Here is a 17,178-nt window from a genome sequence, read left to right as displayed (position 1 = left end):
GGCAACTTAATTTTCAAAGGACCATCTCATCTACTCTGTCCTTTTATCCTCTCAAAGGCCCGTGAGCTAGGTGCAGTGAGTGCAGTCATCTCCTTTGACAGATGCGGCAGCCTCCAGGCACCAAGCCGTTGTTTGAGAAGCTCAAGGTTATTTGCGTCAAATAAATCCTGATGTCTCCCCAAGCAGGTTCTCTCCACTTACCAAAATAGGTAGTTGTACATAAGCTTCATCAGAAGGTGGCAAGCGGAATGGTTCTGCGGAATGGTTTAGAAAGAGGCGATGGATCCTACTGATGTGTGCTGGACTGAGAGACAAAGAGCCTGGGTTCTGTCCTGCTCTGCCACTGAGTGGCCACATGAGTTGGAGGATGTTGGAGGATGCCTCTCAACCTTAGTTTCCCTGTCCATAAAATAGGAGTAGTAATCCTATCTGCCCTCGTGAAATTGCTGGATAGTAGAAGACATCAAATGTAAGCATCTCTGTGTGCTGTATTTATGGAAGAATTTTGTGGACACCAACAGCCCTAGAGAGGCAGCACTGTCACTACTCAATCCGATAAGTGCAAAGTGGCCAGGTTCCTGCTTTTCCTCCTCTCAATCCAGGCCTCTCTGCTTCCTTATCTCAGGAAAGAAAGTGGGTGGGGATTGTGTACAATCCGAAAGATCGAAATTGGTCCTTTCATTCTTGCTTACAGATGACGAGAGGAAGGAAGGTGGTATAAACCTGGTGGAGGGTGGTACTTTGGGGTTCTTGCTCTGTTAGTTAGAAAGGCACTTTGCCAAACACTTGATATCCTTTTCTCTCTTGATCTCCATATTTACCAAGTTGTGGGATAATGGCATCCCACACATATGTAGACTGCAGAAAGGAACTGGTGAATGGTGTGCCCTGGCCATGTGGGATTGGACTCAAATCTCCTGCGCATTTCCTAGTTTCTTCCTCTCCCTGGTACCAGATTTGGCATTGAAATTTCCAGTACATGAAACAACATTTCATGCACCTCCAATAAAGGCATTTTTTCTGAAATTCAGCACTAGTCACCATCTCCGTTCCCTGAGCACTCAGTGCTTATGGGTGTTGTATCAATTTACCAATATGTTGGTCCCCAGTTAGAGACTCGGCATTGTGCTAGGGCCCAAAGAGATGTCAAAGTAAAGTGATGTATGGCTGCCACTGTCTATGAGTCTATTGGCAAAACCAGACAAATATATGGAAAAGCAATGGAATTTGGGCCAGAATTGGGCAGAGGGCATGGCATCCACTAGACACTGAAGGAACATGCTGAAATAATGAGAGACTGAATTAACTGACTAAAACTAATTAATGGAAACTTTCTATTATGGTTCAGAAAATAAAAAACATAGGAGTAGGAAAAAAAATCAATGAAAGTGAATATTGTTAGGGGATATATCCTGGAGAAGGAGAGATTAACTGGCTGTTAATAGATCAGCAAAGATTTTATATTTAGGGAAAAGATGAAGATACGCTTAGTAGTAGGGGAAAAAGAACAAAGAATCAGGGTGAGAAATACGCGGAGAGTCCCCAACTTACGATGGTTTTACTTACGGTTTCTGAGTTTTGAACTTTAACATGGTGCTGTTTTTCATTTTCAATAATTTAGTATTCAATAATTTAGATGATATATTTGACTCTTTGTTATTTAAAAAACTTTGGTTAGATGATTTTGCCCAACCGTAGGTTAACAATGTAAGCTCATTTAAGTTAGGTGAGGCTAAGTTGGGATGTCTGGGAGTTAAATGTATGATACATCTCACTTAAGATATTTTCAACTTATGATGGTTTTTTTTTTTTAACTTTTTCATAAAGTGAGGAGCTTGTATGGTACAATGTACACTGGTAAATGTTCATCAGCCTTCTCCTGGGGGACAGGGAAGCCCCTAGATGTAGCATTTGCTAATTCCCATGATATAAATAGTCCTAATGTGATGGGTTCAAGTTAATAGAATGACATCACTGAATGGGATGTTGGGCATCAAATGCCACCCTGATATATTCCCACCAGGGACACAGACAAGTGATCTCAGAAACACAGATAAGAGTCAAATAAGTAGGAAGTCATGAATTTTAAGTATTTATTAACTTTTTCAATATGACTTTTAAGTTGTAAGTTGATATAATTTATTTTTAAATAATGACTGTGTTTCACAGCACCTCACCATCTTACGGAAGATTTAGCATGGGCCCTTTCCAGCACATACAAGAGCATTCCAGCACACTGTTACTGCATGTACCTAAAACAGGGAGACCAAGCCCATGGGGATTGTTCATGATGGAGAACAGAGGGAAGTCAATTCACCTCATGGAAGCAGATTATAAACACCAGGAAAGACAAGGGACATGGTCCAGATGGAAGGCAGTGGACATGAGAAGAGCTGACTTGAGCCAGCTGCTGTGAGGGGGCAGGAAGTCTGAGGGGGGTTACTGGACGGCACGACACAGGAGACCACTGTGTTAGGTTCACTCTAAGACTGGGAGGTAGGGGAGAGGGAAGCAGAGGACTGTGGGAGGCATTTTGAAATAAATCCATCACAACTTGGTGCTCAAATTTGCATATCAGGAGAAGGACCAAAGATGCACAAGGTCCATCCGGGTGACTGAGAAGAGAGTTGAAGCTGAGAGAATGAGTGGACCTAAATTCACAGGGAAGGAACATGACCTCTAGAACCTGCAGGATGAGAGCCCACAGCCAGGGAGGGGTGTCAGTGGAAAACTCCTATAGGGAGATGTGGGGCCAGAGCTTGGGAGAGAGAAACGGGATAGAACATGCCAATTCAGGGCTGGAGTTGTGGCTCAATGGTAGAGTGCTCGCCTAGCACGTGCAAGGCCCTGAGTTCCATCCTCAGCACCACATAATAATAATAATAATAATAATAAATAAATAAATAAATAAATAAATAAAATAAAGATATTGTGTCCAACTACAGCTAAAAAATAAAAAATATTTTTTAAAAAAATGCCAATTCAAGAGTTTCAGTCCAGAGCTGGAGAAAGAAGTCTTAAGATGAATGAGCCCCCCTGGAGAAATACACAGGAAAGAAGGAAGAGGCTTTGGCACACACCATCACCTGGAAGGTGGGAAGAGGAAAAGAAGACACAGAAGACTCCAGATGAGAAGCCTCAAGCAGAGCTGGGAGAATCAAGGTCACAGAACTAAGATGCAGTTTCCAAAGGAAAAGAAGTAGAGATAATAAGTAGCCTAAAATAGAAAAAAAATAACAAGTTATTTCTTGGAAAGAAGGAGGAATAGTAATGGAATTTAATTCTGCCCCATGAAGAGAAATAAATCCCTCTCCTGGCCTGGGAAGCTGGATGGAACAGGCCTCAACAGGTCAGTATTCCAAGTCACTTTGCTTGTGTAGACCCAGAGAGAGGCCCCTGCGAAGCCAGTGTAAACGTGGGTTAGAAGATCGTCCTGTGACAAGTGAAACCTGAGATATGAGAAACCAGAGATGGCGGACAACCCAGGCAGCCTGGGAGACATGGTTGTACCCCAGGGACAGGAAATGGCACCCTGTGAAATCACCTGGTGGCCATATTGATTCAGTCGTTTCCCTCTGAGAAGACCCTAAAAACACAATAATGTTTGAAATGTCCAAAAATAATACAGTACAAATACAACAGTCTTTTTCAAGGAATGTGCTGTAATGTCCACTGTCTGTCACCGACCCCAGAGATGCCTACAGGCAGCCCTTGGAGACCACTGCATACATAGTGAGCATTCCTAAAAGTGCAAAAGCCAATTCAATCGCGTTTTCATTGCTCTTATTTTGGATCATGTTTATTGAGAGAGAAAACAGTTCCCAAGCCAAGTAGAAAGATAATACCTCACATATTGTGTTTAATTTAACATACTCAACAGAAATAAAAACAAAGCTTACTCTACAGGTTTATTTCCAAATTTTAGTAATTCCAGCAATTCTTTGCTTCATGAAGTGCTGAAAATAATAGTAAGAATACCTATATTCCTGCTTTATTTTCCAATGCATCTCATCATTTTCCTCTGGTGTGGGCTTATGTATTTATTCTTTCTTTTGTCTCTAACTCTTTAAAAGAACAATCCATGTCCCCTCGTTGTTTTTTTTTTTTTTTCATTTTCTTACTTGAATGATAAAATGTTTCGTAGCTCTTTATGATATGTATTAAAACCACCCACCTATTACTGCACTGAGCTTTAATTAGGGGAAGTGTTTTTATTTTTTTCCCCCTGATTTCATCTCCTTAGCTACATGGATTGTTCTGCAATCAGGAAACTACAGGAGAAATATCTAAATAGGACAACACCGTTTGTTGGCAGAGCTTTGGGGAAACAGACACCCTCAATTTTACACCATGAACTGGGAAAAAAAAATACTTTTCAAAGTGGTTTTGCAATATGTGACAACTCAAAAAAATTATCCTGCTCTGTGACCCAGTAAGGCCTCCTGGGGGAAAATGTCCCAAGGAATAATTCCAAGGAAACAAACATATTTGTAAAAAGATGTTTTGAGCCCTGCCACATATTAAAAGGAATAATTGGAAACAGCCCAAGCACCCAACTGGGAGGAAATGAGTTGGACAAACGGTGCTCTATTAATATCATGGCATAAGGAGTGATCACTGTAGGAGTGAAGAGTGATAGAGATGATCACGAAACCAAGTGGGGAGAGTAGGAAACAGGCCAGTGCCCAGAGTGGAAGGTAAAGTCGCATGCTTCCAGAGGAAGGTGTGTGACCAAAGTGCAGGTGTAGCGGTTACTTCCTGAATTTCCTCAGCTTTCATTTTACCTGGCCTTTTAGAGGGGTCTGTTTGTCATCTACCATTCAGTTTACTAAATCCTACAACTGGAGCTGGAAGAAAGGAAAGCACCCATAGTTTTAAAACAATGCTGTGTGTGTGTGTGTGTGTGTGTGTATGTGTGTGTGTGTGTGTGATTATAAAGAATTTAATCTGAAGCTTGATATCATGTTTTAAAAATGTGATGTTTTTGTGTTAATCAAAAGTATAGCTTTAAAAGATTGAGAAATTCAAAATTTCCTCTTTTAAGAGCTTATTAACGAAAGTGAACTAGATAGAGGATCAAAAAGTCTCATTGAGCATAACTGGAAAAGTCTCGTGATGTTGTTATATGGCAGATGGACTTCTGCCATTTCTGTGTCTAATAGACCTTCCCTATGTGATGGATATCATATCCAAAGTACATGTAGGAAGACACGAACTGATGTGAACATACTTTACATACAATCAAAGGTATGAAAAATTATGCTCTATATGTGTAATAAGAATTGTAATGCATTCCACTGTCGTTAATTTTTTTTAAAAATCAATTAAAATTTTTAAGAAAATAGGCCTTCCTATCCTTGGGTGCTGGGACCAAATCTACCACCCGCTCGGTGTGTCCTGCTTGATCAGGGTTCCATCTGTCTTCATTACCCTGCTGCCATCTCCAGTGGCATCTTACCCTCTTGCCCCCACCTTAACCACACACATGCTGGATCTTTCCTTCTTCTTTCAAGTGGTGTTGTGCCAGGTAAGGTTAAACAAGCAGCTCCCTGGGGAGAAGAGCCCTGATGCATTGCCTTTTCCAATTGCCCTGGTGTAAATTCTCTTGCTGTGGCCAGAAGTATTCACTGAATAAACAAGGAGAAAAGAGATGCCTGACAGGACACCATTAGGTAGTATTTATACAAGGCAGGTACGATAGGGAAAGGTTAGAGTATAGTATGATAAAAAAATTAGCAAGTGAAGTTTTGATCATTCTCTTTGTTTTAAACAAATATATTTACTTGTAATTTTTATGAAATTTAAATTGTAAATTGTAACAATAGCTCATGAAATTCTTGAAAAGATCACCATCGGATCTTGCAAGCCAGCTCCGTTCACCACTCTAGCACACTGACCCATCTGTCCACTAAAATCTGGACTACAAAATGGTCATCAAAGGTTTCATCTTTGTTGGACACACTGGGTTGGCTTTGACGAGGGCCCAATGGTGAAGAGGTTGTATCTGGAAGCAGGAGGCCAGAAGATGATTCAGGTGTTGAGATGACTTTATTACCAAGTCGATCTCGTGACAGCTTAAGGGTCACATGAATGATACCTTGATCACTTCTGACTGCAGCTGCCCCAATGACCTAAGTGATCCAGGCCCCCTTCTTAAAGTGCACCCCATTTCTGCACCCACCACTAAGGGACCAAGCACCCAACACAGGGACACTGGGTGACACTCAAACCATATCCAAACAAACAACAGTGGAAGCCGTCCTCCCTCTCCAATTTGGTCAAGAGCACCCACAGCTTCCACAGTCTCTGACTTGACCTCCCAGGAAGGTCTTTACTGGTCCTTCTACATTTTCTCTGGCGCTTTCCCCTTGTTAAGTACCTCCTGGGTAATTCAGTAAAAGTAAGATAAGTTCCTTAGTTACTGTACAAGGAAACTAATTTCGCTCGTTATTTACCATGTGTGAAATGCTCGGTGAACATACAGATGTGTGTTTGCACATGTGCGTGCTCACGCACACGCGCGCGCACACACACGTTTATGTACTTCTACATCCCATATGGTTACAAAAAAAGATTTAATTATCCTTCCAACATCTTGGTGTATTTGCATCGTTTTTCGATTTCTGCAGGAACTAGATAGACCCTTTTGCAATCTGGCCCAGCTTTCTCAAGTCTCCCCTCCTGCTTCTTAAAGTTGTTTTCACACACCTGAGTCTTTGTTCTCGCTGTCCCTTCTTCCAGGGATGCATTTGCTTCCCTCCCTCTGTCTCCTAAGACAGCTCAGATGCCTCTTCCTAGGGCAGCCTTCCTCCCTTCAGCCTTCTCCACATTCCCTCCACCCAGCAGCCCCTGCGGTGTGAGTGCAGGGATCTTGCCTCACTTCACTTATCTCAGTCAGTATTTATTGAATAAATAAACAATGAGCCTTTGTAGACAATTTTGGGAGGCCCAGAATCTTCTAATCGATTGTCGATGTTTCCAATTCCAAAGAACTCTTCTGACAGCTTAGTAGAAAATCCTGGCGACACAGTTGTGCACCTCGTCTGGGAGCGATTCACATCAAGCCACCTGAGTGGCGCACACTTTTCCATTAATTTTTCCAGTGAGCTTTGTACCACATCCAGCCATCTGACAAGAACAGTAAAATTGCTTCAGACTTCCCTATTTTGCAAGCTCGAGGATTATTTCTGGCTTGGAAGCAGTTCAGTCCCAAGAATATCAATGCCAGCATCTGTACTAAAGTTAATTTATTTCTCCATCTGTGCCATTCATAAATCTACCCATTCCAACGCTCAAGAAAGGGAGGTAGCTGTTTGAACCCTGCAGTTAGAGAAGACTATAAGCAGGTGGCCTCCTTTGAGGCAAATGCATACAGCAACACCAAAGGGGAAAACATAGGAATCAAATGCCTTCTTCCCACACAGCAGATGGAGGGGGCAAGGCCCTGGGAATTCACACCCTTCCATCTTGAATGAGCTATGTCTCCAGCAGATCACAGGTGCAATCACATTTGCGTTATTTGTGGCTCCTTAACTAAAAATTTTGGGGGAGAGGGTGGGAAAATGGTACATACTCTTTTTTCACTAGTACAAGAAGTACAAGAGGAAATATTATTTCAGGGCCTAATTTTGTGGTCTTAATTCCAGTACTTTATCTTTCATATGTTTGCTCTCAATGAATTCAGATCTCTGTGTGTATGTGCATATATATTTTGCTATTTATACATGCTTCCGAGTTGCTGAAAGGATTGGAGGCAATTTATAAAATTGCTTAAAATATAGCAAGACTATATGAGTTAAAAATGGGATGAAATAGTTGCATATGGCCTTTGCTTAAAATGGGACCTACTTTTGGTACTAGATCTTTCTCATTGAGAGTTGCTAAAACATAATTAAATCATTCTGTATAAGTACTTTGTGCTCCAAAAAGAAAATAATGATGCTAACAAAAGCCCAGGGCAGTATCTCAAGGAACAGGAAAGATGGTGTTCCACATTTCAGACACACTCTTGTACAACAAATGAAAGGGAATCATCTTCTGTGTGGTGAGTAGTTGTGAAGGTCTAAATGCTTTAGTTTCTCAACTTTGGTCTCAAAACCACCCAACTCATGCCCATGTACAGCCCAGAAAGGCTCAGAATTCTGTGATGGGCAGGGGAGGCAGGGTAGAGGACCAAGAGGTCCAACATTCTCCAAAAGGTCAGCTACTCCAGTGTCTTTTCATACTGGACAGTTAGGGGGATGTGGGATGTGGGAGTAGTTGGAGAAACCATGGGGGATTCACAACAATGAGACCACAACACAGACGTTGGGAATGAGGCGCATGTAGAAGGTGGATTGGCAGCGGGATCTGATGTTCCAGTGGAGATCGTGGGTCTGGCTTTAGAATGGACTGTTTATGAGCTGTGCCTCCTCAACCCCTTGGGATATAACTGTTCAGGTGTTTATGATCTCAGCTCCATTTTGAAGTCAGAGAGTCACACTAGAAGTCTTGAGAAAATCCCCTTCCCATTTCCACAGCATAAAGTAACAAAGATGTGCTTAGGAAACTGGAGAATCCTGCTAGAGGCCAAGGCCAGGAAAGTTCACTCTGTTATCCTGGTGGAATCCCTCTGGGGGATTTAAGCTCAGGACTCAGTCTCCTGAGGCCTATCTAGATTCTCCATGACTTGTCAAGTTTTTGCTCTGAATAGCTCATTACTAGAGAGGTTAATGAAGAAGACTTTGTGCCTCCTTTTGGAAAACCTGCTTTCTCTCCTTGGTGGTTTATAGACTGTCTTTGTCCTTTTGAGTTACTGTAACAAAGCACTGTAGACTGGGTGGCTTATGAACAACAGACGTGTATTTCTCACAGCTCTGCTGGTTGGAAGTCTGAGATTGCTGTGCCAACTGGGTCTAGTTCTAGTGAGGGGTCTCTTCCAGCTTAAAGCCTACCGACTCCTCATTGTATCTTGACATGGAGGAAGGTACAAGGGAACTGTCCAGAGTCTCTTTTAAAAGGGCACTAATTCTATTTAGGAGGGGTGCATCCTCATGAAATAATCACCTCCCAAAGATGCCCATCTCCAAGTACCTTCACACTGGGGATTAGGCCTTCAACATACAAATTGGCAGGGGACCAACACTCAGTCTAGGGCAAAAACTCACCGTTTTAAATTAATGGCATTATATATGTTCTTGTTAAAACAGAATTTTGGACAGAAAATGTGACCCATTTGACTCTTTAGTATAAACCAGTAGCAATGGAACAAAGAACCCTCTCCACTCTTTATCTTTTTTTTTCCCTTTACTAATTTTCTATAAATTATTATTTTCGAACTTATTGCTAAAGGCTTTCTTCACGTATGAGCTGCCTAAGACCACATGTGCTTTGATCAGCTTTGCATCACTGTGACCAGAAGTCCCAACAAGAGCAACGCAGAGGAGAAAATGTTGACTGTGGTTCACAGTTTCAGAGGTTCAGTCCGCAGTTAGCTGACTCCATAGCGCTGGGCCCCAGGTGAGGCAGAACATCATGACAGAAGAGCTCACCTCATGGTGACCCTGAAACAGAGAGAGAGGAAAGGGCCGCAGGGAAGATGAGCCTTCTGGGGCACACCCCCAGTGACCCACCTCCTCCAGCCATGCTCCACCTGCCTACAGGCACCACCCACTGAGTCCATGCAAACTAGGATGGACTGATTAAGTCACAACTCTCGTAATCTGATCATTTTACCTCCTGCATTGAGGCATGAGCTTTGGGTGGAGGGTTGGGGTGGGGGTGGTACACCTCATATCCAAACCATAATAATGACCCACCTGTTTCTGTTCCAAAAGTTCTTTGGATGTTTCCAAAACTTGAATTTTCAACCTTATTTTACAAAGCTGCAAGCAGGTCTTGTTTTTTCAGGGATTTATTTTTCTCCCTGTACGAGTGGACACCATAATGGCTCAATAGGGGTTTTCAGGTGAAAATAATAATTCCTTGAAGGCAGGAACCACGCCGATTTTTTATATATGGATCCGACCACTATATATTGTACATGTGTCAGGCACAGGTTGCTGGATTTCTACCTCTGAGCCAAGCAGACATGGCCCAAACCTCATGGAACTTAGAGTCTGGTGGGAGGGACAGATGTTAAATTCAGTCACTGCAATAAATACAAAAGTACAAACTGTGTTACCAGCCTCCTACAAGAGACTGACAGGACCTCAGCTGGGCAGAGTAGAGGGTTATGTCTGGAGGTTAGGCCATAGAGGTCAGAAAAGAAGCACACAGTTCTATGAAAGTGTAATATGGGTTTCATTAGATCAGGACGCGGTCAGGAAAGGCCCCGTTGAGGAAGTGGTCTGGAAGGTGAGGGGCACTGGCCAGGTAGAGTCTGCCTTGGGGCAAAGACTATGGGGGCTGGATGAGCCATGGGGATAGGAGGATGAGAGGAGGCCGGGAGTCAACAGGGCTGGTCACACAGGGTCTTCGGGGAGTATGAAGCATTTCAGTTCTAACCCGAGTGGGGAGCCAATGAAGGTTTGGGGCACGTTTTTGAGCTGATTTGGTTCTACATAGAGGAGGCCCCTCTGCTATAGAAGAGGAGGCTACAGATGGACAGTCACAAATAGGTGGGGGAGACAGGCAAAAATTAGTGGCTCTCAGAGCTATTGGTACTGGACTGGGGTGGGTCAGTCAAGGTGGAGTGGACAGACTACAGCCCACTCTGCAGGGCTCAAGGAGGGAGCATTGCAGGATCAATGGGGTGAACAGAGGCTTCATTTGCAGAAGGGGGTGCACTGGAGGAGTAGGATTGAGGGGAGGCCCACTTTGGAAGTGCTGTGGCACCGTGAGAGCTGTGGGTGGAGCTGGCATGGAGGTGGTGAGACAGGAGTTCCACCGCGTTCGGAGGAAACCCTGAGCTGCTTCCGCACGATGCCCAGCAGGGCCCCACGCCCACCAGGTGGGCCACACACGGCCATTGACCTCAGACAATCACGGGGCTTGAGCTCTGAACTGAGTCTACCATCTGCCCAGAGGCCCAGACTAGCCCTCACCCTAGGAAAGCTACAGTCACTGTCACGACAGTTTGAAAACATTAAGATCCAGCCCCAAACACTGCAGTCAACTGTCAAGAGGGAACCAAAAGAGTTAAATGCATAGTAAGTATCAACATCACCCTATTTATCCCCAAGCTTCCTCTCATATTAAAGTTCGTACACACAAGTCCCAGTATAATAAAATCTGGATTAAGCTGTTGTAGAGCCTAATGGAGCCAAGTCCCTAAGCCAAGTTTCAGTTAATACATTTTAAATGAAAACACACCAGCAAGATTTAGAACAAGGGTCAGGAATCATAAAATAAATACCACAAAAATAATTCTCCATTGTGAAATGACGGGTGTTATGCCCCTGGGAGTCTAAAAGTCTTCTGAATCAGTCTTTTCACTTGGAGACAATTAGCCAACCATTGGCAGGCTCTGCTCATACCTTAAGAGAGGGAAAGAGAAAAAAAAAATCAGGAAATGAAGCCAGAACTTTGCTTACCTTCATTCCTAAACTTGGTTTTAAGCAAAATATGATTTCCCTGCTTCAAGGGAAGAGACTAACGGACCTACAACTGGACAGGAGTAGAGGGTTAATGCCTGAGAAAGAAGGACATTGAAAAAAAAAAAAAAAAGAAGGACATTGCTCTGAAAACATTTAGAACCTTCTAGAAGCTGAATGAACTCATGTCTCTGGGGATGCCTTTGGTCTCTGAGAGCTATAGGTGGTGGATAGACAGTAACCCCCCGTCCCTTTAAATCCAATCTCATTTTGACTCCTCTTGGAGAACTTGCTGTTCTTGGGGAAGACAACTTCACTACAAAGATTCTTTGTGGTGGTGATAGAAAGCGTGGGTCGCCTTGTCAATTGTGGGGTTTGTGCCCACACTCTTCAAACCTTCACAGGCACTCGGTGTTCCTAGATAACACTGGAACAGTACTGGTCAGCACCTGAAAGGCCAATTGCTAAAACTTCTCTTCAGCAGCAGAGAACTCTGTGCTCCGAAGAGCAGTGCCCTTCTACCCGGCAAAGACCGGGGCTGGGCACCATGTTTAAATTCCTGCAGAAGACCTGCCTCAGAGTGTGTCCAGACCTCCTCAGGGTGGAAACCTCCCTGGGAGGCCTCGCATTCTTCATGTTTCTCAAAGGGAGAGACCCCAGGAGGAGAGTGCCACTGTCTTGGGACAGGCTGAGTGTCAGCCTCCCTGCCAGTGCCCACCGCACGATGACTAACTGAAATGCCCCTTCACATTCCCAAACTTTCCCTTAGACGGTCGACACCTGGTAAAAACCACTTCCAGGGGAAATTCCAGGGAAGAAGGGATTAGGGGCCCAGGACAGTGCCTCTTTTCTAGCTCTGAAACACCCAAGCCAAAGTAACGGAGATCAAGGAATAACCGTTCCCAACCCTGCGACCTGGAGGCCATCTGCAGCCTCTGCCCTCCAGGACCGTCCGTGGTGCATCTCGATCCCTGAGTGATGTCCAGAGCTTTCCACTGCATGTCTCCCCATGACATTTTATCTCTGGGATTGACCACCATTCCCCAGTAGCCTAAGGGTGGTCAGCTGTGTTGTCACCTTTCCCACTTCCCATGGGCCTCCGTGACAGTACTTGCCACCCCTCTTCCTTCCATGATGGTGGAGACACCTAGAAAACAGCCAGAAAGAGCCGTCATCAGCAAATGCTCCAGTGGGATTCTCTGTATTATCTTATGTGTCTTGAGTATGAGGAACGTATACAGTGTGACTCTCTAAGCAGAGCAGCTGGGGGTAGTGGCTAATGTGACTGATGGCCTAACCTTTTGGAACAGAAACTCCAGCCACCAGTCCAGTCCTCGAATGAACATGGCCCCATCCGAACTGCATTCTGACAAGATCCAGTTTCCACATTCTTCTGTGTCAAAGTGGCCATAATGAATGCAAAATGGAGGACTTCATGTTGATGAGCATGAGGCTGTTAGAGAGAGAGGTGACAGCTTGTGAGCTGTGTTTACAGTGGTACACATGCTCTGGTCTCAAGACCACAGGTGATCCCAGGTGGGCAAGATCCACCAAGAAAGAGGACGCTCTCCTGCGGGCTTGCACAATGAAGCATTTGTGAAATTCAAGATTCATTGGCAAGGGCAAAAGAGCAGGATCACGGCCCAACGTGGGTGATTCTCAGTCTCATAGTTAGGCAAATGGACCATAGCAAGCCATCTCCAGGCCAAAACATTAGTACCATTTATCCTAATTAAATCATCTCTGAAGGGGGTCTGGGGCATGGCCCTGAGATTTGGGAAAACCTCTGGACAGCCAAGCAGTTTATAGCCACCAGGTCTGGCTCAGATAAAATAAACAGCAATCGACATCTTGGCCTTGAATATAAACCTAAACTTTTAGGGAAGTTATTTTCCAAAGTTGGATCTTTGTTTTTCTTCATATATATATAATCTTTTTTTTTTTTTTTCATTTTACGAACATTGCTACTATTGGCCTCTAGCCAGGTCAACTCTGCCAAGAGCAGGAAAGCTATGAGAAAATCTAATTTTTTAACATTTCCAAACTGACTTGAAACAGAAGGTACAAAGAATATAGACAGAGGGAAAGAAAAAGGGGGGATGTATGAGTTGGGGGCCTTGTAAAGAGATGTTGCAGAATGAATCACAGAGTGTTGCAGGTGAGGAAAGGAAAGGAACCGTTAAAGGAAAGTCCACATTTCATGGCTGAAATACAGAAGAATGCTGGAAGCTTCAATGCATGTGGGGGGTCTGTACCACTTGCTTCTTTTAATACCATCCTCAAAGCTCATGTTCAAGTTCAAAACACCACAGAAAGGGTTTGTGTCCAGCATTTCACCAGCTCAAGACTTTTCTCCTAGTCCTGCTTTCTACCCTCCAAACCCTAAGAACTTGATTTTGCTGTTTATCTACCTAGAATCACCTACTTTCTCCCTTCTGTGAATCGGGGACACTCTAGGATAGCCTGACTTTGGTCATCTCAACACCCATGTCCATGACCCACTCTCCACCCCCACATCACACCATCAGCCCATCCTATGATCTGCAGCCTTGGATAGAGATGCCCAACTTGTCATTTGACCTAAGACTAGAACCCGCAGTGCACCAGGCTGAGTCAGTGTTCCTGAACTAAGAGGGAGCAAAGACAAGACAAGGGAAACAGGAGGGGAGCTTGTTGGGGAGAATACAAGTTTGTTTTCAAAACAGTATGACACCCGAGCAAACATACCCAGGAGACACTTAGAAGTTGAGTCCAGAGCTCAAGAACTCCGGTAGAGTTAAATGCCGTATCATCAATCCATGGTGGTGCTTTGTGTGAACAATTTTCGTCCCCATCTAGAATTTATCTACATTTTCATCCATTATTACATTGTCTTCACCCCTCGTCTCTGTATTCAGGATGTATTACACACCTGTAGTCATGCCTCCAATTCCTTCCCGTCTCCTTAGGAATCTTGTTCCAACAAGTAGCCCCTTTCCTGTATCTTCAATTGTCCTTTACCCCCAGCTTTGAACCTTCACTCTACAAATGTGTCCAAATCTCCCATATCCTCTAAAGCAACAACAAATTAATTAACGAGAAAGAAAAGTGTCCCCTGGTCTGACCCTGGTTCTCCCCACAGCCAAGGCTTTGCTTTCATGTTCTTGGCTTTCCCAAGAAGAAAAGAGATTTGCCGAGAAGAAGAATAGAGAATCGCTGTCTTTACTTCCTCATTTCCCATCAACTGCTCTCTCCCTGGGGTTGCCAATAATCTCTGTGTCTCCAAACCCAAAGGCTTTGTTTCAGTTCTCATCTCGCTGGACACTTCCACATCTAACATGGCTCGTTCTTGGAATTCTCGGTTCCTTTGGCCTCCATGACTCCTATTTTGTGGTTCTCCTTATTATTCTTTGATCTTTCCCCGTTGACCTTCTTTGAAGAGCTCTTCTGCTACAACACTCACTGGTATTTCTCATAGTTTCAGCCTCGAACCACATCTTCACTTCCTCAACCCACTCCCCTGCATGATCTCTGCATAGATTTCTCATTTGATTCTATTACCATCAGTGAACACCTTCCACATAATTTCACTTCTTTTAGATTGTAAAGACTCATTTTATGCCCCAGCATATACCTATGTTACAGAACACTCTATATTCAAATAAAGAATGTTCTGTTGTTGTGAGAAGTTTTCTTTAGATCTCAGTTATACTATCATCTTGCTGGTATGTTGCTCCAGTCTTCCACATGCTTATTGATTTTCTCCTATCAATTTTCAGAAGGTTGTGTTGATATCAACTATAATTGCAAGTCTGTCCATTCTCTTTTTGGTTGTTTTTGCTTCATAGTTTTTAGAGCACTGTCGTTGAGGGATATGCATTTAAAGTTGTTTTACCTTCTTTTTAGGTTGATATTTTTATCATTATGAACACTTTCTCTTTATCTTCTTCTTTATTCCTTGCTCAAAGTCACTTTGTGGGGCTGGGGTTGTGGCTCAGTGGTAGAGCGCTTGCCTAGCGTGTGAGGCCCTGGGTTCCATCCTCAGTACCACATAAAAATAAAACAAATAAAGGCATTGCGTCCATTTACGACTCAAAAAAATATTTTTTTTTTAAAAAGTCACTCTGGGGGCTGGGGATGTGGCTCAAGCAGTAGCACGCTCGCCTGGCATGCGTGCGGCCCGGGTTCGATCCTCAGCACCACATACCAACAAAGATGTTGTGTCCGCCAAAAAACTAAAAAATAAATATTAAAATTCTCTCTCTCGCTTTCTCTCTCTCCCTCTCTCACTCTCTCTTTAAAAAGTCACTCTGTCTTGTTACATATGGATTTCCAATTTTTCCAGCACCATTTGTTTATGTTATCTTTTTTCCAGTAATTGTTTTTGGTGCCTTTGTCTAGTATGAGATAACTATATTTATGTGGGTTTGTCTCTGTGTCTTCTATTCTGTATCATTGGTGTACATTTCTGTTTTGGTGCCCATGGAGCTACACAATATCATGCTTAAGCAAAATAAACCAATCCTCAAAAACCAAAGGCCAAATGTTTTCTCTGGTATGCAAATGTTAATTCACAATAAGGTGGGGGCTAGGGAAGAAAAGAGTTACTTTGGATTAGACAGAAGGGAGAGAAGGGAGGGGAGAGAGTATAGGTGTAGGAAAGATAGTAGAGTAAATTGGACTTTATTAACCTATTTGCATATATGACTGCATGTAATGTGTAATTCTTTATCATGTACAACCAGAAAAATGAGAAGTTATACCCCATTTATGTATGATGTGTCAAAGTGCATTATACTGTCATTTGTAACTAATTAGAACAAATTTTTAAAAATTGAAAAAAAAGTCACTTTGATATTAATAGAGCCAATGCAACTTTCTTTGGATTTCTGCTAGTAGAGTATATATTTTCCACTCTTCCCCCAACTTATAATTTTTATTGGTTAAGAAAATTTCTTTCTATTACTTGTTGGCAAAAAAAAATATTAATTTTGGATGCTGAATTTTGTCAAATGCATCTTTTTATATGATCATATGTGGGTATTCTTTGTAATACTAATAAATTGTAATCATTGCTTCTTTTTTTGGGGGGGAGGGTTCTGGGGATTGAACTCAGGGGCACTCAACCACTGAGCCATATCCCCAGCCCTATTTTTTATTTTATTTAGAGACAGCATCTCACTGAGTTGCTTAGTACCTTGCTTTTGCTGGGGCTGGCCGTGAACTCTCAATCCTCTTGCCTCAACCTCCCAAGTTGCTGGAATTACAGGCATGCACCACTGTGCCCAGCTATCTTTTCTTCTTTTTTATTATTTATTTATTCTACTTTGTTATACACAATGGCAGAATGCAATTCATTTCATATTATGCACATAGATCACAATGTTTCAAGTCATTGATTGTACACAAAGTATTTTCACACCATTTGTGTCTTCATACATGTACTTAGGGTAATGATGAATAACTCATTCCACCATCATTCCTACCCTCCTTTTGTGCTTTTATATATAAAGAGAGTTTCTTGTTGGCAACATATAATGAGTTCTTGCATTTTTAACCAGTCTGATGATCCCTGCCTTTTAATTGGGATGTTTAGATCATTTATACTTAATTTAATTTAATTGCCTATGTGCAGAATTTCAGTTTGCCATCTTCCTGTTTATCTCCTAATTGTGCTTTCTATTCT

The 17,178-nt window shown here is 42.9% G+C and overlaps 1 long non-coding RNA gene across 2 annotated transcripts; it reads right to left on the bottom strand.

The window, feature by feature from the left end:
- Nucleotides 1-2,079: 2,079 nt before the first annotated feature.
- On the bottom strand, nt 2,080-12,963 carry LOC120890378 (uncharacterized). 2 transcript variants are annotated; one of them, XR_013437008.1, is made up of 4 exons: nt 12,812-12,963; nt 12,591-12,660; nt 9,798-11,456; nt 2,080-9,542 (listed from the first exon to the last, which is right to left on the bottom strand). It is a non-coding gene; the product is annotated as an uncharacterized LOC120890378 (long non-coding RNA). The 2 variants fall into 2 exon arrangements; XR_013437007.1 differs by having other exon boundaries at nt 9,798-12,660.
- Between the last annotated feature and the right edge of the window lie 4,215 nt (nt 12,964-17,178).

The sequence above is a fragment of the Ictidomys tridecemlineatus genome, chromosome 3 (genome assembly GCF_052094955.1).
Source record: "Ictidomys tridecemlineatus isolate mIctTri1 chromosome 3, mIctTri1.hap1, whole genome shotgun sequence".
Classification (NCBI taxonomy): domain Eukaryota; kingdom Metazoa; phylum Chordata; class Mammalia; order Rodentia; family Sciuridae; genus Ictidomys; species Ictidomys tridecemlineatus.
This window is presented reverse-complemented; position numbering and strand designations above follow the sequence as displayed.